The sequence below is a fragment of the Camelus ferus genome, chromosome 14 (assembly GCF_009834535.1).
Source record: "Camelus ferus isolate YT-003-E chromosome 14, BCGSAC_Cfer_1.0, whole genome shotgun sequence".
Lineage (NCBI taxonomy): Eukaryota > Metazoa > Chordata > Mammalia > Artiodactyla > Camelidae > Camelus > Camelus ferus.
In genome coordinates, this window is record NC_045709.1 from 28,359,493 (window position 1) to 28,385,668 (window position 26,176).

Here is a 26,176-nt window from a genome sequence, read left to right on the forward strand (position 1 = left end):
AAAGCAAAAGTCAGGAGATCATTTCACTATTCAGTGCCCCATTTATGGGCTGTCTGTCTTCCAGGAAGCCATGGTATCCTGTAGACCCAGTCTCATTAAATTTCATGCTGTCCTTCTGAGGTGGGTGCTGAGCTATGGCTAAATGATAAGTGAAAAGCTGTTAGGTTGGTAACAGAGTGTTTATGCACGGAGTCTCAGAGGGCGGGGAAGCTGGAGCTCCCTGAGCACATCTCAGGTGTCACGGGGCAGAGCTGCGCCTGAGTCTAGTCCTCCGCTGGGCACTCGTCGAGTGGGGAAGAGGGGAAGAGGGGTTCCTCCTTAACTCAGGAACCCCTGCCAAATGGAATCGGTCCTCCTCAACGCTGCAACGACATCTGCAAATGCAAACCAACCAACAAAGGTAGACTTAGTTATCTAGGTATAAGACACACAGAACCCTAGCTTCCCAGGGGCCTCAGGAGGGTCCCTAGGGGAACTGGGGTCCCACCTCGCAGCAGCCCGAGCTTCTCTGCTCCCCAGCCCTATCCAGCTGGCAGCAGTGAGACTGCCTGGTGTTGGGCATCCCTAAGGTCTGAAAGAGAGAAAAGATTTAGGGACTTCCTGGATCTTAGCGATGACTTAGTCGTGGAGGTGAAAAGCACAACTAAACAGAGCGTTACTTACTAATATCTTTGCTTTAAACCCTACATGCTTGTTGTTTGGATAGACAAAATGAAATCTCTATTCTTTGGTGAATGGTTCAGCAGTATGTGCTGTACCAACTTCCAGTAACTTTTGAAAGGGGGATTTTGAAATAAAGTGGAAACTATTTGAACTACCAGTATAAATTTTTGGTTAAATATGCGATTCACTGTTTCTACTTTAAAAATAATCATTCATTCAAATTTCCATATGGCCACTTGTTTTTTTTAATTTCAAAAATGTTAATTAAATTGGATATATGATGTAAAGATACACATGTAATAAAAAAGTGGCTCATCCTGCCCTCGCAAAAAATAAGAAACTGTTTTCCATTATGTAGAGAGGAGATTGTTTGAAAATTCCAGTTCTCTTTTATGATTTTAGAATGTTTAATTAGGTGACTCTTTTGCCATCAAATAATTATAGTACCTCACACTTTCCCTGAAGATCTTATTTCTGATCTCCATCGAAGTTACACAAATTCAGTTTGTTTCTGATGGAGAGACTCTTGGCTTTTTTCTGAAAGGAAAATTACAAGAATTGACTTGTTAAAAATTGACTTTGAGCATTAAATTTGGCTTAAAAACTTTTATCAGATGTTGAACAGAGCATATTAATCTTTTGCTTTCCTTTAGACCTCTTTTCTACCTTCACATTGACTTTAAGAATCTTAAAATTCTTCTTGTTTAAGTCCTTGCATCATTAATGAGGAAACTTAGCCCCAAATTGTTAGGTGACACAAATAATGAAACAAAAACAAGTCTTTTTTTATTCATTTTAAATAAGCAATCATCGATATTAAGACTTATTTTCCCTTTGGCTCACATTTAAAATTGGAGGGAAAAAAAATCTTTCAATAATTCATTTTTTTTTCTTCAATAATGTGAAATAAACCTTTACTAGGTGAGAGGATCCTATAACATGATTTTGTGAATTAATGATACTGACATTTTCAGGGCTTTTCAATGTTTAATTGTGTGTGTGTGTCATATATATACATATATATGCATAACTCAAAATATATTTTGTAGTAACTAAATTTAAAGTTTCATAGTTAAATGCAGTTAAATTGTTGAGTACCTGTTTATTAGCTGAAACTGCATTTATTGAGCAATTAACAGGTAGAGGAAGGTGGAAGAAGAATTGAGACCAAGATAATGCTATAGAAATCTGACAATCTTAAGTACATTTGCTTATCTATTTAAAATGGTTTAATAGTTTCTCTTATCCTCTGGCTCTTTGCATACTTTTCTTTATATAGTCTCAGTGTTTTCAGAAGCATTTAAAGCAATTAAAAAAACACAAATAACCTGACAAGATGAGATAAAATACAAATAAATATGAAAAATAGTGTAGGAGAGCAAAATATTGCCTCCAGTAACAGTAAGATATTTGACTGTAGGTTACACTTAGAACTTAGAGCTGAGACAGGGGAGGGACAATATGTCTTCTGAAGGCTCAGAATGCCATGAGTGACTTCATTCTTGTGGGAGGTGATTCACAAGCTTGCCTCTAAGTTTTATTGCAGATAAAGCTGATACAGAGACCTGTCAGTTACAATATTTACAGTGCCCATATTGTAAAAATAAAACTCCTGCTCAAGAAAAAGAACTGTCCTGATACTAACAGTGTATGTCTCCTTTAGAAATACCCGCCACAGTCGCGGAGTAAGGACAGTGATAACTCTTGCTGGCTTCTTGTTTTGATAATTCTTTTTTTGGTGGGGCAGAATATTAGTACTAAGTGTGGGTGGGGGGAAGCCTGGAGTATAGATGTGTCTTCTACACAAATAATCAGAGTTGCATAACTAGTCAAATTTCTTCTTTACAAATATCGGGGAATTCAGAGCTAAATGTATTACCTCATCCCAGCAGCCATAGTATGTCTGGTTCCAGGCACCACATTCCCCTTTGGAAGTCTTGACACCTCTTGTCATCTTCCGTTTCACTTGCCCCTGTTGTTACGCTTTGTTCTGAGCTGTCTGTGTGGTCAGCTGTTGAAACTGAAGTGCCAGTGCTGGGTGTGAGGATAGGGGGCAAAGTCACTGGGCAGGTGGACCTCAAATTCAGGGTGCCCTTGGGAGACTGCAATAGTGCTTACAGAAAAAGGGGGAAAAAATGTAGGGGCCAAGTTCAATATGAATGTCTCACTGCACCAAAAGAATATAATGCAGAAAATAACAACTCCAACTAATGCATCCAGGCGAACCATTTTCTTATGCTTATATTTGTAGCAAAAGTGTATAAATCTAGCCATGATTTAGAAGTGAATGGAGCCAGCGAGAGGAGTTCAGCGAGGAGTGAGAGGAAAGACGGTCAAAGATGGGGGTGGGGAGTGGTGGGGAATGACGTCAGATCAGATCTTGCAGGGCCTCCCAGGGCGCTGGCTTTTCCTCTGCATGAAGTGGGAAGCATCAGAGGGTTTTGCCCTGACTTGAACCGGCTCCTCTGTGGAAAGTAGACCTCAGGGAGGAGAGTGCAAGAAGGGATCAGCTGGAGGCCAGTGTGCTGACCCCAGTGGGACACGAGGGGCTCAGATGAGATAGGGCAGGGGGTGGGGAGTGGCTGGGTGGGGAGTATAATTAGAAAGTAGAACCAGTGAAACAGATCTGTGGGCAGGTGGGATGTGCGTGAAAGAAGGAGGAGATGGAGGACCATCGTGGAAACTGGACGAGCGCAGTCCGGTGACCACAGTGAAGAAGACTTCACGGGTCAGGACTCAGCCACGGACGTGCGTTTCTGAGACTGCTGTGGGATGGGAAGTAGACAGTGGCACACGTGGGCTTGGGCTTTGGGGGGCAGAGATGCCTACTTGGGAGCCGTCAGATACGGAGGACATTAAAGCCAAGGCATTGGAAGTGAGTGTAGATAAAGAAGAGGTCCAGGACGGAGCCCTGGGCCACGACAGCACCGAGCAGTGGGGAGTCGAGGGGATGCCAGAAGTGGAGGATGAGTGGGAGCCAGACAGCATATGTCCAGGAGGCCAGATGTGAAAGCGTTTAAGGGAAGGTGGGCTCAGGCAAGCGCCAGCGAGGTAACTGAGAATTTATGAAATTTGCTAATGAGGAGGGAGAAACAGATTATAATGTACTTGCTGAGGTAGTGATACTGAGAATTTAACAGGTGTAACTGTAGTTAAACTGTGGTATGATGTATTAATTTTCACATTAAAAAGGACTATTATCTTGATAGTAAGTTTTCTTTGGAATTTTCTGCTTTGAAGGTTATCGAGAAGTAACTAGGTTCTCCAAACTGGTGCTTGCCAGAGGGGAAGGGTGTGGGGGATTGGTCAGAATAGGCAAGGAGGATTAGAAGGTACTAACCTCCAGTTATGAAATACATAAGTAAGTCACAAAGAGGTACAGCATAAGGATTAGAGTGTAATAACTCTGTATGGTGCCAGATGGTTCCTAGACTAATGGTGGTGATCATTTCATCATGTATTTAAATGTTGAATCACTATACTGTACACCTGAAACTAGCATAATATTGTAAGTCAACTATACTTCAATTAAAAAAAAAATTCTCAGTTTCTCAGTTGCTGAAAATAGCTTACTTGGGTGATTTCCCGCAGTGGTAGTATTCACGTACTTTCTGAAGGTCTTTTTTAGCTGTAGGATAAAACAATTTGATTTCATTGGTTTTCTATTCAGGGCGGTTACTTTTGGGCATAGAAAAGAAAATTTGTTCCCTAAGGAACTGATGAATGGATGTTATGTGCTAAGTTACGAAAAGAATCTCTAGAATGTGTCACCTCCAAACACAGTGGAACATTCTCTTTCAAGTATAAAGTAACAGTACATTTTAGTGTAAGGCCTTATTACTATGAGACTATGAGATGATACCCATATAGCAAGAGCATAATTTGTTTTTCAGTGAAAGGTAATCATTCAAGTTGATTATTTAGTTTCAAAATAAGTGGGAGGGGAATACATATTTTGTTAATTTGGATTTATTAATTCATTTAAGCTTGCATAGTTAGACATGTTAAAGGGAATAATGTACAAAAATCAAAAAATTAAAAATTAAATTTGAATTCTGAATTAGTTTTAAATGACTAATTTAAGGTCATTTTAATTTTCAAAACCTTTAAAATATACTTCTCCTGAAAAGCCATAGTCTTAATTTAGCTGAGCTAAATCTGCTTTCAGTTTTATACTTGGTCACTGAGCCCCTGAAAAATGAGAGTGTCTTTTTACAACTAAGAATAGTGTTTATTATCATTTAATTAGAGTATGTTCAGAAAAGCAGATTCCCTTTTCGTTTCTTAAATACAGAATCTTACATCATAACATTTTATATAATAATTTATTGTTAATTTGCTAATTAAAACTCCCAGAATCTTTAAAATCATAGAACATAGTGAAAAGGAGAATTAAGTGACATGAATGCTATTTTCAAATTATTTTTAATGGGCATGGTGCTTGAGAACTGCATGAAACACATTTGTGGGAAATCAAATTATGATGCTAAAAACAAACCCAGTTTTAAAAAACAGATTGTCCCCATATGTTTCCTACGGTATTTTTTTTTTAACATGATTGCTATCAGAGTTAATTTTCCCTATTTAAGGAAAAATCTTTAATAGTCTCAGTAATATTAAAAGTCTACTAAATAAAATGTGGAGGTTTAGTAGATGACATACTTCATTCTGTCCAGGGACGTCTCCGGGAAATAAGTTTCAATGTGAGCTGGTTGAATCTGGGGCCCAGGATACCGCTTGGATGTTTCCTGGTAAAACCTATGACCATGGTTACCTCCAGCTGGTTCACCACCAGCCCTGGCCAGGCTGTAAGGACCAGCCCATGGGACCTAGAGCAAATGAGGAGACTGGTTGCCAGTGCGGGAGAGGAGAGAGAGCATCATTCAGAAGGCTGCCGTGCCCAAACACCAGGAGAAAGGGTTCCGTTTTAAAGGAATGAGAGAAGCTTTCGTTCTGTAACCCCACACCATCCCTTTTTCACCTAATGGAGATTCTTGAATTTAGCTCTTCTTGGAAAGAAAGAAATGCTATTAATTTCTTCACACAATTTTTCAAAAGATTGTCTCTAAAATAATTCACAAAATCATAAAATTATAGTCTAGGTTGAAGGACTGAGAAAATTTAAGAAATCTAAATAGACTTCCCTTTTGTATTTTCTTCGTCCTCTTTAAGGCTGTAACGGGTTTGTGTTTCAGGCTTAAAATATGTATAAAGTTAATGTTGTAGAGCATGTTCATTCCCTGATATTTATGATTAGCTGGGCATAATCACGTCTCTGTGAACCGGGCTGGGGAGCCCGTACTTTTCCCAGTGTTGATGGAGGGCGGGATGTTATCTCAAACTGTGAGATGGGAGGTAATTCAGTTTTCACAGAACATTCATGGAATGCTAATTGAATTAATCCTTGGGTTTTGTGGCATGTCTTGTTTAAGGTATTATAAGCCTGGTACTTTTATTTGTCTGGATGCTTCTGCATCATACATTTTGTGTTTAGTTATCTGTGGTCCTAGTTCAACTGGTCACTTGCAAAAGACGTGACTGCATTTTGGTTGTCAGACAGCATATGGGTCACTCTTTACTTCCCTGAATATGTCATGAACAGCAGATGCAAAGGTAAAAGCAAATTATAAAACTGCTTTCCCAAGCTAACCAAAAGTGTACACTTTATAGATTAAATGTAAAGTATCTAATGGAGCCTTATTGAATATACTTGCTGGCACCCATTGCTAATAATGAACAAGATTTTACTGCATGCTGGTAAGATTTGGAGGGAAGAGGGCATAGGGTAGGACTGGAGGATGGATGAGAATTCCTAGAAATCAAATTCCACACAGAGGTGCTCAATAAATGTCTTCTGGTTAGGAATGCAAAGTTTCCTTTAACGTTCTTATAATTTAGAAGCTCATGATCTGAACCGAGTTTCATTTGAGAGCTGCTCCAGTCACCCTCCTGGCAAAACTGGGCTAGTTCTGAATGTTTCCACCAAGATGCCAACTAACTGCTATAGGAGAGAAGACGGGGAGAGGGTTTCCTGGAATATGTTAAATGCTGATGGTTTGAGGGGCAAAGATCTTCCCTTTAGGTATTCATTCATTTGACTTTTTTTTTCTTTCAATGCCAACAACGGAGGACACCCCACTGGGTACCAAAGACATGAAGATAAAAGAGGCCCTCTACTAATAAGGCACTAGTGAGCCAGTGGGGAAAAAGGATAAATACAATAGATTACGTGCAGATTGCAGGCTAGAGGTCTAAGTGGGATGGTGTGCAGCACAAGAAATGGCTCCCGATTCACCCCGGGAGGTGCGGTGCACTTCTCGGGGGAAGTGACATTTCAGTGGATTCTTAAATGGTGAGTAGGAGTTAATTAGGAAGAAAAACTGTGTGTGTGTGTGTGTGTGTGTGTGTGCACGCACATACGATATGTGTGGTGAGTTGTGGCTGGTTGAGAAGGATGTCGCATGTACAATACTTAACATGAAAGGGTACATAAAAATGGAAAATAACGGTGCACATGAGTAACTGCGGAGAGTTCAGTTTGCACAGACGGGGGTGCTGTGGAGCACGCGGGCAGGACCAGCTGGAGGTGCAGCCCAGTTTTATATAAAGGCCTCCTCGCCTCTCATGATGGAGTAATAGGGACCCGCTGAATAAGCAGTTTGGGGAGGGAATGCCAGTCACATTCTTGGTACAGAAATATCACTGTAGTGGTATTAAGGGAGAGGAACCAGAACTGAGGAATCGAGGAGTGATTCATGGTGGCAGAGAGGGTGGTTTTAATAACACAAGTGAGAAATGATAAACGTGGAAAAGGGGAAGAAGGCATCCTCGAGGCTGAAGGTCTGGTATAGCTGGAGCGAGGGGTCTGAGCCTAGAAAAATCCAAGGCTGTGGGCACGGTGAGAATCTGAAGTTTGATTTTTCATATCAAGTGATGACAAGAAGCAGGGTTTGAAAATGGTGCTGGGTGTTGGCAAAGGCGTCGTGATCGAGGTGAAGGGGCCAGTCCACTTTGTTTAGGGAATTTATACCTAAATTCAATAAATTCAATATTCCACATAGAGTACAGTTTGAGGAACAGAATTTTGATAAATGATATGAAATGACCTGAAAAGTGTAGATCCTAAGAAGGAAGGTGACAGAGGACCATACAGATTAAAAAGCAAAGAGAGGAAGAATATGACCAAGTGGTCACGAGGCACAGATGGTGGACGGGAAAGGCCCTCACATAAGCTAATGAAAGATGCTCCAGAAAGAAGAGAGACCTGGCAGGAGTGAGAACAAAGACAGATGAGACCTGTGCAGAAGTAACGAAATCCACCATCCTCAGTCAGGAGGCTCACCCAGTCCCCACAGAGACAGATAAAAACATGTCCACACCTGGAGACATCATGAAACAAAGAAGAGTCTTAAAAGTAACTTACAATGTCCAACTAACTAATTCTCATCTTAAAGCATCAGTGAGAACCAGGAGACAGTGTGCTCGGGAAAGTAACTAACGTCTGAAACTTGTAAACCCAATCAAATTCTGTTTCAAGAAGGAGGTCACAATCGTGATGTTTTCTGCCAAACAATACCAGAGAAGTTACTGCCCCAGTCCTCTCTAAGGGAACAAAATTCTAAGACACGACTTCATGCAGGTGTGAAAGGCCAGACAGCTGGGTCCACCAGGACATCGGTCAACAGGTGGGGACTCAGTAGTGTGGTGCCTGGTGTTGACATTTCCGGTATGGGCGTCTGATGAGGTTGAAGTATGTACTTTAGAAAAACAAAATGAGTAGGTGTCTTCAGATGGAGTCAGAATAGGTAATGGTTCTTGGGTAAAGCACACACTTCCGAGTGTTCAGTCACAGTCACTGGGTAGCAATGGAAGGACACACAATCACAAAGACTCATAAAAACTATGTACCTACAACATTAATATCACAGCCTGTGCAATGTGTTGTCTCTACAGCTCTCATGGCAGACTCTTCTCACCGAGATCACTGATCTGTCCCTTTGCCTCTTTGATGCACACACGTGTGTGTGCACACACAGACCAGACACATCCACACTGCACACACACTCACACATAACACTAGGAGAAAAGAAAGTCAACCAAGTTACCTTCTAAAGAGCTGCTGTGTGGTGCTTGGTGGTGGTCATGATACCAGGTAACAGAAAGGAGTGATTGCTCTGATTTGGGAGCATGTTTACAGTACTTGTAGAATTTCACTATTTATATCCACACAGAAGAACTGGATACATTTTTCTGGAGCCCAGGGCAAAGTTTGAAACTGAAGATGTAAATTTATGAAGATATTTTACCTAATTAACAATAAATAAACACAAACAATATGGTAGAAGAAAGTATATTGAGACGGCTAGATTGCTCTGCTGTGTCAGCATGACACAGTGAACTAGCAGTGAAAGGAACCACCTAAAGAGGTACTTCTTAGGGGAGAGAAAACTTTGGTTACAGAAAATTCATGGAGAGATTTGAAAAATATTAGTTGTGTGTATGAGGTGCACAGCTCAGGAACATTTCACCAAATCTGAGTGTTAATGCTGTGTAGACTCACAATCCGAGAGGCTGTTCACCTTCTCATTTGTGTTTGTAGCCAGCTTGTAGACACATTTAATAACGCCCAGAGAGAGATCCTCTGTCTCACAGGGTTTGCCAAATGCAGGGAAAGAAATAAGCCCTCTTTCTGGAGTGTGAGCCTGTTCTAAGAAAAGCCGTGCAACCCTCCCAGCGCCAGGCTTGTTCTGTGCGTGTCCTGCCAGTATCTGCAGAGAGAGAGATGCTGTTTAGTTTTCAGACTGTTATATGTTTAGTTTCATTTTCACTCTGAGCTCAGGAGGGATAATAATGCTTCCTTTGCTTTTGCACATGAAGGAAGAGAGTTTTGAAGACCTTGCTGACATATTCTTCCTTCCTCCCCTTTGTTACATAGGAATTTTCCGCCTTCATCTGGGAATCCCAGAGCACCTCCTCCTTGTCCAGAGAACCGCCCTGTGTCGTCCCTGCAAGTTGTCAGCCGTGGTTTTCTTTCCCTTTGCACACTGTGGAGTACATGTGCCCAGGGTCTAGGTCGAGACGCAGGACACCCCTCAGGGGGATTACCTTGTTTTCCCTGCTGTCCTGACCCGAGGCTGCCCTCCTCTCCCGCCGCGGACAGGTGACTGCCCTAGGCAGCGGCTGCCTGCAGGCCCGTCAGCACCAGGGACAGTGCCCGGCACCCGGACAGGGAAAGAGACTGTCACCTTCAGGTGCGGCAGCGCGCGGAAGGGGCTCACCGCGTCTAAAACGGGCACTCATCTTTTCACGTGCTTTCATGTTTAGTGTGTATTTACAATTCCCCCCCTTCAGTGTGTGCACCCCTGAGTGTGTGCGTGTGTGTGTGTGTGTGTGAGGAGTCGGTAATAAGAGGCAGGTGAGTTTGGCCTTGGAAAAACCTCCAGAATTGTTTCCAGCTGGGCAACTGTGGTGATCTCTAGGAGCCTAGATTGTGCAGGCCATCTGTCCAGCATTCCTACTCCTGTCTGTACTGTTGATGGAAATAGAGAGCATGTATTCTACTTGGAGTGCAGTTGGCCTATCTACATGAAGTGCTCAAAATGCATTGAAAGCAAAAAATGCAGTTAATGACTTCAGTTGACAGATTCCAACATCTCTAGACCTTAATTTGTAGTTAAAAAAAGAGACGATTGCTTTTTGCTAAGAACAATGGCTTGATTATGTTTATTAGAGTTAGATGGCTAAGGAATAAAATAAATGATGCCCCAAAGTAAAAATAGGTAGAGAGTTAGTAGGTAATTCCTCCCATCACTTAATTCACTTAATTTTCTCTTTCAACAGGCATTTATTTAGCTTTGAATGAAGTGACTCCCCAGTTGGGTGATGCACAATCTCCTTCTCCCCACAAAACACTTATGGAAAGAGAGGGTGTATTAGTTAGTTATTAAGCTGACATTAAAATAATCCAACTCAATATGCAGAACTTATACATTTAATTGAAATGTGGTCAAATAAAACAGATTATTTTTCTTGAAATGCCACCGTTCTTACAAATGCTTAAAACCGTCTGTGTTCATTTATAGTACTCTATTTTAATCTCACAAACGAAATTTTTTCCTTAAACCCATGATGAATTTTTTGTTTTGCAAATCCAAACCCATTTTTTGCAAAATCTCTAAGTTATTTGTTTCCCTGTATATCTGATTTATGTTATCCATTCATGCATCCTTCCAACAAATACATTTTGAGAACTGATTGTCTGCAGTTGACGTTCTAGGGGTTGGGGCACAACAGTGAGCAAGTGGATACAGTTTTCCTCTCACCAGTGGTTTGTCTACAGGCAAAGTAAGTCATTAAATAAGCAATAATATAAAGAATCATGTGTCATGGTGGAAGAAACCCCAGCATTGTTGAGTGTATACTCTTGCTCTATGCTGGTGGTACATGTTTGCACATCTGTATCTTTAATTTGATCTCATGTGGAAAAGTTTTAAGTTGCATAATACAGAAATAGATGGCACATTAGGAGATCCAAAAAGAAAGAAATTTGGGGAGGTTTAATTTCTGTTAGCAAAGGTATTTTTTGATATCTATTTAAATTTTAATATTTCTTTTGTAGCGGAGTATATATTATATAGAACACACTGTAATCATAAATTCATCAATATTATTATTTAAATATAGCAATACTTGTTCCTTTTAACATGTATTTACTAACTCCAAGATCTCTGTGTCTCCAAATATTACATTGCCACTAGCATCCTTCTCATGTTTGTGGTAAAAGTGGAAATGAAAATAGAAATCGTTAGGGTTGCTATATATATGCAATAATTTTGCAATTTAAATAAATTTAACTGGCGTAATCCAAGAGATACTGTGCAAATGAAATGCTATTTTGGAGCAACATTGGTCCTCTGAGGAGATATTCAAATTGCACAATATATCAAAGCAAGCTTCGTTTATTTGAAAGACTCATGCAAAGTTATCTGTACTTTTCTATTTATTTCAAAAAAAATGGTTGACATTAAGACATTCTGATGGAAGAACTGAATAAAATAAGTGAAATAAAAACATACTGTACTTAATAGTTTAGGGCTTTTTAATCTTGACATTATTAAGTACTTATATGTTTAATTTAGTGCTGTAATTTCTGAAAATTATGTTAGAATCATAGTCAACACCTTATTTTTCTTTTTGACGTTAACAAAATTAGCCTTGACCAAACCATGGTATTTTAACCACACTAAAAGTTATCTATTTGATTTTCACCAGTCTTCTTTGTTCTGATTTCTACTATCTTATTCCCTTTGGCAGCGTTTCTTTTGACAACATTTGAGGTTCGAGATTGCCTTTCAGCAGTTTGAACACCTCATCTTTGTGTCGAGACATTTACAGAGATGAATATTGCACTTACTCTTCTCTGCCTGTACCTTTCTTTGGCTGCTCTCATCCCTACCACATACCAGACTCCCACACACATACACGCGGTACCTACAGAATAAATGAACGCTTAGCTCATGCCAAGAGGGCTTTAAATATATGCAGTTTTCCATACACTAAAAACGTACTTATTTTATCCAGCAGTTTGGTTTTCAGAGATACAGCAACTGAAAATTAGGAAGGCAAAAATTACCAAAAGTAGATGGTGTTAGAAATGAACTCAGAGAGGTATTGACTAATTGATTGATTTTATCCAGCACCATCAGAAGCCTAGACATATTTTATAATGTCTTACACTGGCTCCAGGGAAAAGGAAATCACAAGGTGAAACTCATAAAAACATTTTTAAAATGCATGATAAATTATTCTGTTTTTTTCCTAACTTCTTATAGTTCATGTGATTGGTTGGCTGTTGGAAATGATCAGATTGGCAGGAAGTATTAGACAATTAGATGGTGATGATGAAATCAAAGCCAGTAAAGTCTACATTTACAACTCAAGTAGATCCAAATTACTTTATATCAATCTATTTCTCCCCAATAATCCTTGTATTATTATTAAGGATAAGCAAATTTTCTGATGCCATTTTTTTCAAGGAAAGACTCTTGTTTTAAAGAAATTGAATTTCATCCAGCATATTTGTGTCTAGAAGTTACACAAAATAAGCTTTAACAATATGGAAAAATTATAGTACAAGAATCCAGGTATGAAGAAAAAATGTTATGGAGGGATTTATACCAGCGTAAGAAACTGAGTTTTAGGAATTTCCTAGCAAGACTTAAGTTTTTTTTTTTTTTCTTTTTAAAGTCAATGTGTACTTTTTATTGGGTTTTCTAGAATAAAGTTAGAGAGTTACCAAACTTGACTGCTACATTTTAATGTTCCTTTTCTCACCACAAGATAATCTTAGTTGAAAAAAATGTTTTCTTTTTAATTCTTTAAACAGTAGCAATGCTATTCAAGACTAAGATAGGAACACAGGACCATAAGCATGCATTAAGAATTCTTTACTCATTCCAATTTTTTAGTTTTTTTAGTTTCTACAGCAAAAAAAAAAAAAAAAAGAGAGAGATGCAATATAGTGATTCTAGTGAATAATCTCACGGAGGCCCACCATGAAGGTGAAGCTGATATTCTCAAAGCTAGAAATGTTACTAGAAATAAACCAAGAAAACTTTACCAGTTTTTTTTTTTCTACTCTTGTTTCAGCAAAGGTCCCATCACCAAGAAATGTTTTTTTAATTGAAATTTTATTTCCTGAAAAGTAGGGAGGATATAGTTCTTTCCAATCTGGAATTCTTAGAGAATAAAGTTTGCTTTAGCCCTCATTTATCTCTGATGAAAAATAGTTGTCAAAAGTCATGTAGGAAAAAAAAAAAAAAAGCAAACCAGTGGACGTAGAGCAATCTGTGGATAAATTCAGGATGTAGTGATCTGAGTCATCCAGTGGTACACTGCTTCTAATCATTGGGGTCTTCCATGCTAGGGAGAGGGAGTAATCAGTAAAGTGAGTCCTAGGGTAAAGTCCTTTATTGACAATGCAAGGATGATGAATTTATCAAGGTAGGGACAGGCAGGAAAATGAAAGTAGGATAATACTCCTGGAATGTTCCAAGGGGTATAGCCTCAAAGTTCCAACACTTAAAAAAATGGTCAAAAGAAAAACTGTCTTTGTAAATGTTATGTTCCCTGCCCACACATATGCTTTCTGGGGAGAGCCTTAAAAATCCTACGTGCATTAATCTGATGATAGGAAAATAATGGCCATAGTTGTTTGTATTTGATCCTTTGTTTCTTATTTGGTTTTGTAATTTTCACTCTTATTTGCAGGATGGCATTAGTTTGCAAAATAATTTGAACCCAAGAAAGAGCTTGTTTTCACTAGACTTCCCAGACTGAAGATGAAATAAATCAAAAGTAATACAGTGTTCTGCATTATAACTCAGATTTTTTTCCAACAAAACGTAATAAAGCTGTTTATAGAGTCGACCGTACCTCTGTCTGTAAAGATTTTTTTAAATCACGTTGTATCTTCTTCTTGTTTATGATCTCACGTTCATTAAAATGGAAAACTTCCAAGTTTAAAATTAGCTTTGATATATTCACAGAGGGCAGACTCCACAGATCTGGCTGAACATCTGGACATCTGGATGGAAAGATGCATCTTCCTCGCTCCTATCCTTCATTCTACCCCGAATCTTATTTTGATTAGACTAGATCTCAGTACTTGAGATTTAGTAATCTTCAAGTGTATACTGTTGAAAACAGCTTGTGGAAGTTCTTTAGGAACCTCCTGTAAGAAGCTGGTGCTTCAGCTGTCTGCACAGACAGTTGGAAGTGCTGGGAGATGAAGGTGTGGGCGGGACTCGGGTTTCCGCTCTGCAGACATAAGCAAGCCGCAGTGTCTGCTCCATCTCACAGGTAATTAGTGCACTGTTCCACAGAGCGAGCCAGTTTTAAATCTGTTTAGTATTTGTATCTATCGACTTTTTAATTGTTACTGCAGGTATAATCTCAACACTTCCATGCGCAGGTTTTGTTTGCTTCAGGGATTTCCCTCACCGCATACAGAGAAGCAAATCGAGTCTATTAAGACATAAAAATGCTGATGAAAATCTCAGATTCGTTCAAATGCGATAAGACACAGCTGAGCTGAGTGACTCGACATTTTGGCTTTGAACAGCTGGAATAGTAAGACGCTTTAAAGCATCCTTGATGTGACCTGTCACTGCTTCCCAGTTGCTCTGTGCAAATAAAGAGTGGAAGTGGGAGGGCCCGGGACTGACCGTCTAAGCCATAGGAGTGAACTGTGGGACCCCGGGCAGATCCCTGACACTCTCTCTCCATGTATAAACTGGGGACAACAGCTCATTTTCCTGTTCTTTCGTAAGTTTTTTAGGGTCAAATAAGGTAATGGGTTTATAATTATTTCCATAAGCAGACATTACTATTCAAGCGCAGCATCTACCAAGGAGTTGGCTGGTTTGTTGGAAACGAAATTACAACCACTAGGTGGCGCAACCTCATTGCGCTCCCCAACTGGGGCAGTCTCCACGCCAGACAGGTGGTCCCTTCAGATGGGGAGGCTTTGCTGACTTCTTTGAAACTGAAGTGACCTTCCTTTGCATACGCTATTGTTAACTTGGGAGGCATCTGTGTCTGCTTCAGGTTATCAGATAAATTAAGAATGCTATTAATAGCTGTGCAGGATATGCCCCAAGTGGCACCAACTCCTCCAGTTCTAGACTTAACAGACAACTTTCAAATAACTCACTTTAAGAATGGAGTGACCAGCAGGGCAGAATTAAACTTTAAAATTTAGAGTACATTATCAAGGATGTCTTTTAATCAGGAGTTCTTTTCCTTTTAAGTTCTGTGATTTAAAGTAACACAAAAAGTAACTCACAGGTATCAGCAGTAGTCCACACGGAATTCTGTTTCTAAATGATAGGCTGACTCTGAAGAGCTAGAGCCTGTCCTGTGCTTCGGGTCACCTTTTTAGTCTGGACTCCTGGGCACAGCACTTCACAAAATACAAAGTTTCCTGAAAGATCATTTAATAAACAGTTGAATCTCCTGTGCTATCTCAGCTACACTATAGCTTTCCTTTGAACTATTTAACATAGCCTGACTTTAAAATAATTCTCCAGGATACGATTTCTTCCTGTGACCAATCAACTTCTTATGTGAAAAGTTTTATTTGCACTTAAACAGGATTGAATAAAGGTTGATATATACCGTGTTCAGTAAATATGCCTCATGGGAAAAGTAATTTATATGAAACGATTAACTCTATAACCCAGGACTCAAATGTAAACGATTGGCAAAGGAAACATCTGATTAATCATTTTAAACAAAAATATAATTTGGGGAAGGAACACAATACTAACTGCATCATCAATATGGTAAAAAACCTATTTGTGTGAATTTTATTGTATAACAAATAAACTAAAGAGTAATCTTTAAAAATATTTTTTTTTCATGTAACAGAATACAGCTGTATATATTCATATTATTTCTTCACAATTTAATCTCTGGACTCAAGATATCGTAGTCCCTATGTGAGAATCTGTATATCTGTGTAAACAATGAACATTAAAATTTCCCACACATAATCAGATAAAAAGGAAAATAACAAAATTAATTTATAGTATAACTGATATCATTTTTAACATTTTAAGAGAGTGGTATTAAGAAAATGAAAGAAGCAAGGCATAGACTGGGAGAAATAGTTATAAAACACATATCTGATACAGAACTTGTATCCAAAATATACAAAGAATTCTGAGAAAGTAAACAGCTCGATTAAAAAACTAAGCAAAAAGATCTGAACAGATTTTTCAGCAAAGAAGATATTCAGAGGGCAAAGAAGCACATGGAAAGATGTTCAACGTAGTATGTCATTAGGGAACTGCAAATTAGAACAAGATACCACTACATACCTATTAGAATGGCTAAAATCCAAAATACTGACAACATCAAATGTTGGCATGGATGTGGAAAACAGGAACTCTTATTCATTGCTGGTGGGAATGCAAAATGGTGCAGCTACTTTGGAAGACAGTTTGGCAGTCTTACAAAACTAAACATACATTTACCATATGATCCAGCAATCACTCTCCCTGGTATTTACCCAAATGAATCGAAAACATATCCACACAAAAACCCTGCACATGAATGTTTATAGCAGACTTATTCATAATTGCCAAATCTTGGAAGCAACCAAGTTGTCCAACAGTAGGTAAATGGATAAGCAAACTTTGGTACATTCATACAATGGGATATTACTGCTAAAAAGACATGAGCTGTCAGATCACAAGAAGACATGGATGAGCATTAAATACATATCACTAAGTGAAAGAAGCCAGTCTGAAAATATTATCTACTGCATGGTTCCAGCTATATGACCTTCTGGAAAAAGCAAAACTATGGAGACAGTAAAAAGATCAGCGGTTGCCAAGGGTTGTTTTTTTGTTTTTGTTTCTGTTTTTGAAGGTTGAGTGGGGGAATAGGTGGAACACAGGGTATGTTTAGGACTGAAATTTTTCTGTATGACACTAATGCTGGACACGAGCCACTCTATACCTACAAAAACCCACAGAATGTACAGGGTGAACCCTAATGTAAACTTGAGACTTTAGTTAATTATAATATAGCGTGTTGGTTCTTCAGTATTAAAAATATCCTCAAGCAATTTGTTAATAAAAGGGGACAGCTTGCGGGGGAGGCATGTGGAACTCTGTACCCTCTACTCGATTCTTCAGTGAATCTACAACTCCAAAAAGTAGTCTATTAATTTAAAAAACCATGCTGGTCACTTTTATCATTAATAACTTGGTCTAATACACACAATTTAGAAAAGTAATTATAGTCCATAAGCATCAAGTAAATTTTACAGTAGCTCTTCTAATTTGCTGAGCTCAGTTTCTAAATCTATTCCTAGATAGATGGGTTTTTAAGTAACTTTTTTTAATGTGTAATAAAGCTCAATGACATAAAATTTAGAGAATAGAGAGTATTTAATGCCATTGTTTGCATCATGTAATACCTGCTACACGTCTGTATATAAATATCCCTCAGTTTTATTTAAAGTAATCCCTTTTTATATGTTTCCTCGCTTTTGGCCAATTTAACTCAGAGCTAGCAGGAAGTTGCTCAAGACAGAGAAGCTGTCCCTGGAGGAAGCCTTCTGACCCTAAAGTCCATATTTCTACTGTAATGAAAGGTAGTTTGTTTTAAACAGTATCTCACTTATGTTAAGTTATTAAAACTTTCATGGAGGTGCGTTAAGTTTACAATTCTGCTTTTGTAGACGCAAACTTTACGTCCATTAGCAGGGGAAGTGTTGTAAGCTTAGCAATATACCATGGAAAGCTATGTGACAAATTAGCTAGAGTTGCATGTATTCTATTTTGTGCAATGTTTTTAGTGGAATATTTTTAGTAAAAAGTAACATGTGGCAAAAAAAAAATAGCGTTGAAGAACACGTAATTTAAAAAAGCAAATCTCTCAGCTTGGGTGAGAGGTGAAGTCTGTTCGGTTTCCTGTACACTTTTCAGGGCTCATCTTAGTCCTTTCACTGCTTTCCTTTTGTTTGTTTCCATTTACCAGTGATTGTCCGTATTATCATGTATGAGGTTGCCTCAGATCTCACAGGGACTCACTGAATACATTTTACATACTTTAACCAGTCCCTGTTGATGCGTTTTTAGGATATTTCCAAAGTAGTGATGTATTAATAGGGCATCAAGTGGGCATCCTAATATATATGTCTCTGTCCACAAGAGCAAATATAGCTGCTGAGTAAATTCCCGTAAGTGGAAATGCTTGGTCAATGTTTGAGTCCATTTACATTTTTGATAGGTATTGCCAAGTCATTAAAGAGATTATATAAATATATAGCATTGGTCCTAGAAGAATAAAAATGTCACTCTACATTTTTAACTATGAAGTCCATTGAGATTCAAATTAATGCATTCATGAGTGGATACCATGAATTTTACTGACAAGGGCTTAAGATAGCTGTCAATATAAAAAGATTTATATTATATCATGGTTAAATAAAGCTAAATGTAGGACACTCAAATTGATATATATATATAGAGAGAGAGAGAGAGAGAGTATTACTTTATATTGGAAATCAAATGAGCATAACATTGATAGAGATATAATTCATATAAGAAGAAAAAACATTTTACTCAGTAATTAGGTATAAGGAAATAATCCAGGTCACCTGACCGACAAGTCATTGGGCATTTAACTGTGAATGACACAGTACAAGATGAAAAGCAACAGAAGAGGCGAAGATCTCTTCAAATAATTTATTTTACAGGATTAGCTTTTCGATGGTGGGAAAGACAATTCTATCTCATGCTATTTTATTTTAACTACATCATTAGGAAAATACTCCTGCTATTATTTTAGAAATTGGAAAGATTCTTCCCCATCTACACCTTTTTTGTTATTCCGCCCCAAGTAGCTGGCTGTTATCCAGGGAGCCTGTGTGAAGGGGAACCAGGGAGGGAATGCCAGTGCTTTCCATTTATGAAGTAAAACTATCCCCAGTTGTGATGGGATAGCTTGTAGCTGACCACTGCTCCTACTGAGAACAATTAGAAAAGTCAGATAAAGTTTATGAAAAATGTCTGAGAGGATCAGATGTCTGCGGACATAGCCAAAACAGCAAAGGAAGGGCCATTGCCAAGAGAGAAGGGGGACACCACAGTGAGCCCGTTTGCCGCATTTCCTTTTCTGGTCCCTGATACGAGGCAGGAGAGGAAGAGCCGAGGAGGAGAGCGGCTGCTGAGACAGAGAGAGCGAGCACTAGTGCTTTCTGCAGCCTCTTGAAACGTGGGGAACCAGAGCTGGGGCTGAATTTTGCCATGAGACCCAGAAAAGAGGAACTCAGAAGAGAGACACAAAAAATGAACCCAGCACTCAGTACCAATTCCTCTTGTGTTATTTGCAAAGAAGCTCTTAAGGCAAAAGTCTAAGAAGCCAAGCATAAAACAGTTTAGAAGTTAAAGGGTTGTTTGTTTGTTTGTTTTGTTTTGTTTTTTCTTCCTCTAGCGTTTTCATGGTGCTCAGGACAGAGAAATCAGAAATCAGAGCTTGCAAAGAGAAATTGTAGAAAACAAGATAACAGAGAAGAAATACTATTAAATGAGTAGGACAACAGGCTATGGTAGCCATAAACCCAAACATATCAGTGAAACCCATTAAGTTCAGTAAAACATTTTTAAATAGTCGAATATTCCACTTGACAAATAATAGCAAATTGGATAAAATATGCAACTGTGTAACATTCAAAGAGAAACAACTTAGAGACAAGAATACAGAAAGATTGAAAGTAAAGATACAGAAACATATATGATAAAATTTTAAACAAAACCAGTTTCACTTGACTAACATAAATCAAGATAGATTATATGGCTAAAGAACAATAATTCATACTGATAAAATAATTATTTCCCAAAAAGATGTAACAATTCTAAATGTGCAAGTAACAATGTTCTGGCTTCAAAATATAATTATACTTATAGAACTAAAAGGGGAAGAAAAGAGACAACTTCATAATCATAGAAGAAAATTTTAACCTCCTTCCCTCAGAAACCAATAGAATAGCAAAAAAAATTCGGTAAGATTTTGAGGAATTGAACAGCATGATTGATGAACTTGGCATAGTTTATACTTACCGTCCATAATGAAGATGCACCTATTGTTTAAGTTCATGGAAACAGGTACACAATCTCAGCTACTTGCAGAGAAATTTTATTTTTCAAGATACAAATGTTTTTAACTGAATGATAATGAAAAGCTGATATATCAAGACTTGTAGGATGCAGACAGGTCCATACTTAGGCTCTCTGTGTAAACAGATGCACACATTGTTCAAAAAGAAAGGTGAAAAAGCAATGAACTAAATATCCAACTCAGAAATCAGAGAAAAAGGTAACAAATATACGAGCTGATATTAATTCAGTTGAATATAGGTGATGATATGTAGGCAGAGACTCTCTAAACAGGGTCCTTGGAGAGATTCATACAATTGACAGACGCCTGAGGAACCTGGTCAGTATGCAGAGTGAGAGGAAAAGTTACTAATATGAAGAAGAAAAAGCACAGAGCGTCACAACAAATCCTACAGATGTTTAAAAGTTCATAAGAAATTTTTGAAATATTTGAAAAATCAAGTAAAATGGGAAGATTTCTAGAAAAATGCAACCTGTTGAGACCGACACGCACAAATTAAAAGACAAAGAGAAAATAGAAAAAGTGAAAATTCCAAATCCACTAAGGAAATAAAGCCTACAATAATTTAAAAAATCCAACTTCCTTATAGGAAACACTCAGCTGATACGGCTGCATAGTGAACCTTTCTGATCATTTACAGACAAAACAATACTAGTTCTGTTTAAACCCTTTCAGAGAACAGAGAAAGAGGCAGCACACCCAAATTTTTGAGTTTAACATGGCCTTGATAAGAAAACCTGTCAAGGATATTGTAAGGAAGAAAAATTACAGACTAATCTGTTTTGTAAACATTAATGCAAAACTTCTAAACAAAACATGTATTAAAAAATTTAATCCAAGTTGAGCTTGTTCTTGAGTAATGTAAGCTTGGTTTATCGTCAAAAATCAATCAGTGTCATTTATTAAAAAATAAATGAGAAAAATCACATGATCATCTTAATAAAGACAGAACTCAAAAAATTAAATTGAACACCCACTTACTGTTTTAAAAATTGATAGCAAAATTAGTATGGGAGGGGAAGTCTTTAGGACAACTAAAGCAAAGCCAAACAAACAAACAAGCAAATCCCTACAGCAAATACCCAAATGAAGTGGTAACGTTCTGGAATCTTTTCACCTGCTGTAAAAATCTAGACAAAGATACTGGCTATCCAAGTATTTTAAACTGGTCTCAGCTGGTCCTGCATGGCAAGAAAACCGTAAATGGTACAAGAATTGGAAAAAGAGAAATGAAGCAGTTATTATTTATAGATGACAATTCTGTATATAAAACACTACCAAACAATTTGAGAAGGAATTTTAGAAGAATTTCATTTAAAATAGCTTCAAAAAAAAAAACCCACAAGCATGCAGGAAAATGTATAAGGAAGAGTTTATAAGATCCATAAAGGACTTACATTGCCAGATATAAATACTTATTATATAAGATTATATAGAAATTAAAAGGGTGGCATTGGTGCAAGTTTAGACAGTGGATGGAGGAGATGACGTAGAACTCAAGATGCAGACCCACACAGCTGTGCTCATCTGACTTATGACAAAGCCTTTCACTCCGCCATCGTGGAGAAGGGATAGCTTCCAATAAATGGCGTTGGGCCAGCTGACTATCCACTGAACAAAATAAGAAGAGTCTATCCCTTATCCGATGCAGACACCAAACCAGATGGTTGTGGATCTAAACGTGAGAAGTACAGCAGTGGAAGTTCTGGAAGATGACCTGGGGGAGCATCTTCATAGTCCTGGCGTAGGCAGGGGGACCTTAAACAGCACACAAACACAACTCATCACAGAGAAGAAGACTGGTGAACAGGACTGCATGCAAATTAACAACATCTGTTTACCAGAGACATGATTAAGAGATTCGAAAACCATTTCCGACACAGGTATCTGACGAGGATCCAATATCCAGAATATGTAAGCAGCTTCTACAGACTAGTATGAAAAACACAAAAATGCCTTAGAAAAATAACAAAAACTAAAACCCCCACAAAACTGAGCAGGCACTTCACAATAGAGGCCATTCTGGTGGCTCATGAACCTCTGAAGGGGAAATGTGCTCAACTTCTTTAGTCATTGGATCAGTTTTCTATTGTTGCTCTAACAGATTGCCACAAATTTGATGGCTCAAAACAACAAAAATGTATTACCTTACAGTTCTGTAGTTGAGAAGTTCAACATGGGTCCCCTTGGGCTAAAATCCAGCTGTCAGCAGGGCTGCGTTCCCTTCTAGAAACTTTAGGGGAAAATCCATTTCTTTACCTTTTCTTGCTGTTCAAGGCTACCTGCATTTTTTTTTAAATTAAAAAAATTGTTTTGAGAGAGGAGGTAATTAGGTTTATTTCTTTTTTAATGGAGGTACTGGGGATTGAACCCAGGACCTCGTGCATGCTAAGCACAGGCTCTGTCACTGAGCTGTACCCTCCCCGAGGGCTGCCTGCGTTCCTCACACAGGCTCATGACCCGTGCTCCACCCTCAGAGCCAGCAGCACAGCCTTCCTCTGACTCCATTTTCATCATCATGTCTCTTCTCTGACAGTGTCTCCTGCCCTCTTACACTTTTAAGGACACTGTGTCAAATAAACCAACGAGACTGAATGATCTCTCACTATAGGCAATGACAGTAAGACATAACAGAACACAGAGCTCATGATTCTGGTTCTGTAAAGTCCAAAATCAAGCAAAACCAACGTAGGATGTTAGACTCTTGGGTGAGTGGTCACTTTCGCTGGGAAAACAGGATGGGCAGGGGTAGGACTGATCTGGGTGATGGTTCTAGAAGTATGTTTACATATGTTAAAATTCAATAACAAAAGAGACTTACTTTAAAAAGGAACACTTACACATGAAAATCCTTTGTAAGACAATATTTTGACGTATGAACAATCTCCTCAGACTACTGGGAGATGTCATTATTTGCAACTTAAATATAAGCACATACATAACTGTAAATATCTTTTCAAACACTATTTCTTTCTGGCCCATCGTGCTAAGGTGAGCCAGGAAAACTGTCCGTAAGCTCAGTGCTCGGTGTTTGGGTACAAGAGGCACATGTTCTAAAGTTAATTAGACTTGGGTTCAGATCCAGTCCCTGGCATTTACTGGCCATTGAGCTTTGACAAATTCTTTGACTTCCGTTTCCGTGTGCATCGGCAGAGGGAGGTAACACCACCCCAGGCGGGCCATGGTGAGAGCTGGAAATAAGCCAGAGCGGTTCCGCTTATGGCAGGAGCGCCCACACAGCTGTGGAAACCTGCCACTGAAAACTCACCTGAAGTTTGGTGGCCAGAGGCGTTTCCGTCTCCTGGCTGAACTTCCCTGTCTTCCTTAGTGTGAAATCCGCAGCGTGCCATCCTGCGGCGCTCAGGCCCGGGTGCCCCTGGACAGGACGCAGGAAGCGAAGTACCAGCAGGCCCAAGGCTGCCGAGCGAGCGGGCAAGGCCCGCAGGGCCTTGGTGATGAGATCGAAATGCTTTGTAGCAACAGGCGTCATACTACGTTCTCTGTGCTTCTCAAGACCCCTTCCCTTTTAAAATTGAATCTTTTTTTCTCATAAGATGTTATTATATTAAAATTTGGAAATAGGAAATAAAATCATAGAGAAGAACATAAAATTACTCATTTTCCTAACATCCCCCTTTATTGATTCCCTTTCTACAAATAACTGTCCTTCATTTTTTCCCAGCTTTATGGAGGTATAACTGACACACAATGACCATATGTACATTTAAGGTGGTGGTTTGGTATTTGTATATGTTGTGATCGCTGAAATCAAGCAGATTAGCACATCCATCACCTCACATAGGCACTTTTCTTGCGGGTGTGGTGAGAACACCTGATACCTAGTCTCTCAGTGGATCTCCAGTGTACACTACATTCTTTTTTTTTTTTTTTTAACATTTTTTATTGATTTATAATCATTTTACAATGTTGTGTCAAATTCCAGTGTTCAGCACAATTTTTCAGTTATTCATGGACATATACACACTCAATGTCACATTTTTTTCTCTGTGAGTTATCATAACATTTTGTGTATATTTCCCTGTGCTATATACAGTGTAGTCTATTCTACAATTTTGAAATCCCAGTCTATCCCTTCCCACCCTCCACCCCCCTGGTAACCACAATTCTGTATTCTCTGTCTGTGAGTCTATTTCTGCCCTGTATTTACGCTTTGTTTTTGTTTGTTTGTTTGTTTTTGTTTTTGTTTTTCAGATTCCACATATGAGCGATCTCATATGGTATTTTTCTTTCTCTTTCTGGCTTACTTCACTTAGAATGACATTCTCCAGGAGCATCCATGTTGCTGCAAATGGCATTATGTTGTCGGTTTTTATGGCTGAGTAGTATTCCATTGTATAAATATACCACCTCTTCTTTATCCAGTCACCTGTTGATGGACATTTAGGCTGTTTCCATGTTTTGGCTATTGTAAATAGTGCTACTATGAACATTGGGGTGCAGGTGTCATCTGAAGTAGATTTCCTTCTGGATATAAGCCCAGGAGTGGGATTCCTGGGTGATAGGGTAAGTCTATTCCTAGTCTTTTGAGGAATCTCCACACTGTTTTCCATAGTGGCTGCACCAATGTGTACACTACATTCTTATTCACTATAGTCACCATATTTTAAATTGTCTTCACGTCCTTCCATTCTCCCCGGCCCCACACACACTACACATGGGAATTTCTGTATCCTGAGTTTTCCTTACCTCCTTCTGTTGGAAGCCTTCCCTATGACTTACGCGTCCTCTGACAACATAAGCCTGAATCACTATGTCATACACCACTTTTGATGGGAATAGTTGATCAGACCAGCCTGCTGGTTTGCTAACCTCCTGCTTTTTCACTTACGCTAGCACTTGAAGTAACCCTCTCTTTTTATTTATGCTAATACTTTGTTGATCAAGCTTTCATCTCTAGTATCAGTCAGTTGGCTGCCCCACCCATGACGGAGCCCCTGAGCCAACAGGCAGCTGTGACACATGCCATCTGCTGTCTTAAGCCCTGAGACATGCTCCCTGCTTCCACGCACGTGTTGTGACCTTCACAGGTGTGACATCATAAGGGGCAGAAGTACCACATTGGTCCTTTTCCTGAAACACCTGTAATTCAAGAGCAGAGCACAATTGCTGTATTTAAGTCAAGGTAAAGGGGCTTCCGGGTTAAGCAAAGTAAAACGTTAGGAGAACAGTGAAACAGGTGGAGCCTCCGTTACTGCTGAACGCCACGGTACGGCCGCATTAAATGCGGCGGCCTCTTTCCCCTCTGCGTCGGCGTCTTCTGACTTTGGTCTTTGTGGTCTGCTTACCCACACATCCCTCCTTTCACAGAACGCCACACGTTTCCGAAATAAGTAAGTAAATAAGAATTCATCTAGGGCAGAAATCACATATTTTCAGATGTGTGTTGATATTCATAGATGAATATTACGAATTGGTTGTTGTGAAGGAGCGAAACGGATGATTTCAGTTCAACCACATGCAGTGTGTATAATGATCACTACCTTATACCCTGGGCATATAAAGTCTAGTTTTTATTTATGAGAAACTGAAAATCTTCCATGTCTAGTACATTGCCAGGCACGTGGTATTTGCTTAATAAGTAGGTGTTGCATAAATGCTGACTTCAACGAACATTTTTTATTGTGCCGACATAGCCAGTGTTTTAGCTCAGTTAACTGCGTCATGAGTAAGTGAAACCCAACCTTTAGTTTCAGTGAAAACCCAGCTCCATGAGTTGAAACAGCCACTTCCCACCAGCTCTGATGAGTGTTTAAAAGCGGTGCTTCTCAGCTTTCACTGCGCATAAAAATCACAGGAGGTT

At 38.9% G+C, this 26,176-nt stretch overlaps 1 protein-coding gene and 1 long non-coding RNA gene across 2 annotated transcripts in view; one reads left to right on the top strand and one right to left on the bottom strand.

Annotated features, from left to right (window-relative positions):
* FAM155A (family with sequence similarity 155 member A) overlaps nucleotides 1–26,176 on the top strand; it is a 536,157-nt gene that overhangs the window by 160,421 nt on the left and 349,560 nt on the right. The window lies entirely within an intron of this gene.
* LOC116668637 lies at nucleotides 1,667–20,005 on the bottom strand. The gene is made up of 3 exons (XR_004325868.1): nucleotides 19,994–20,005; nucleotides 9,568–9,572; nucleotides 1,667–2,658 (listed from the first exon to the last, which is right to left on the bottom strand). It is a non-coding gene; the product is annotated as an uncharacterized LOC116668637 (long non-coding RNA).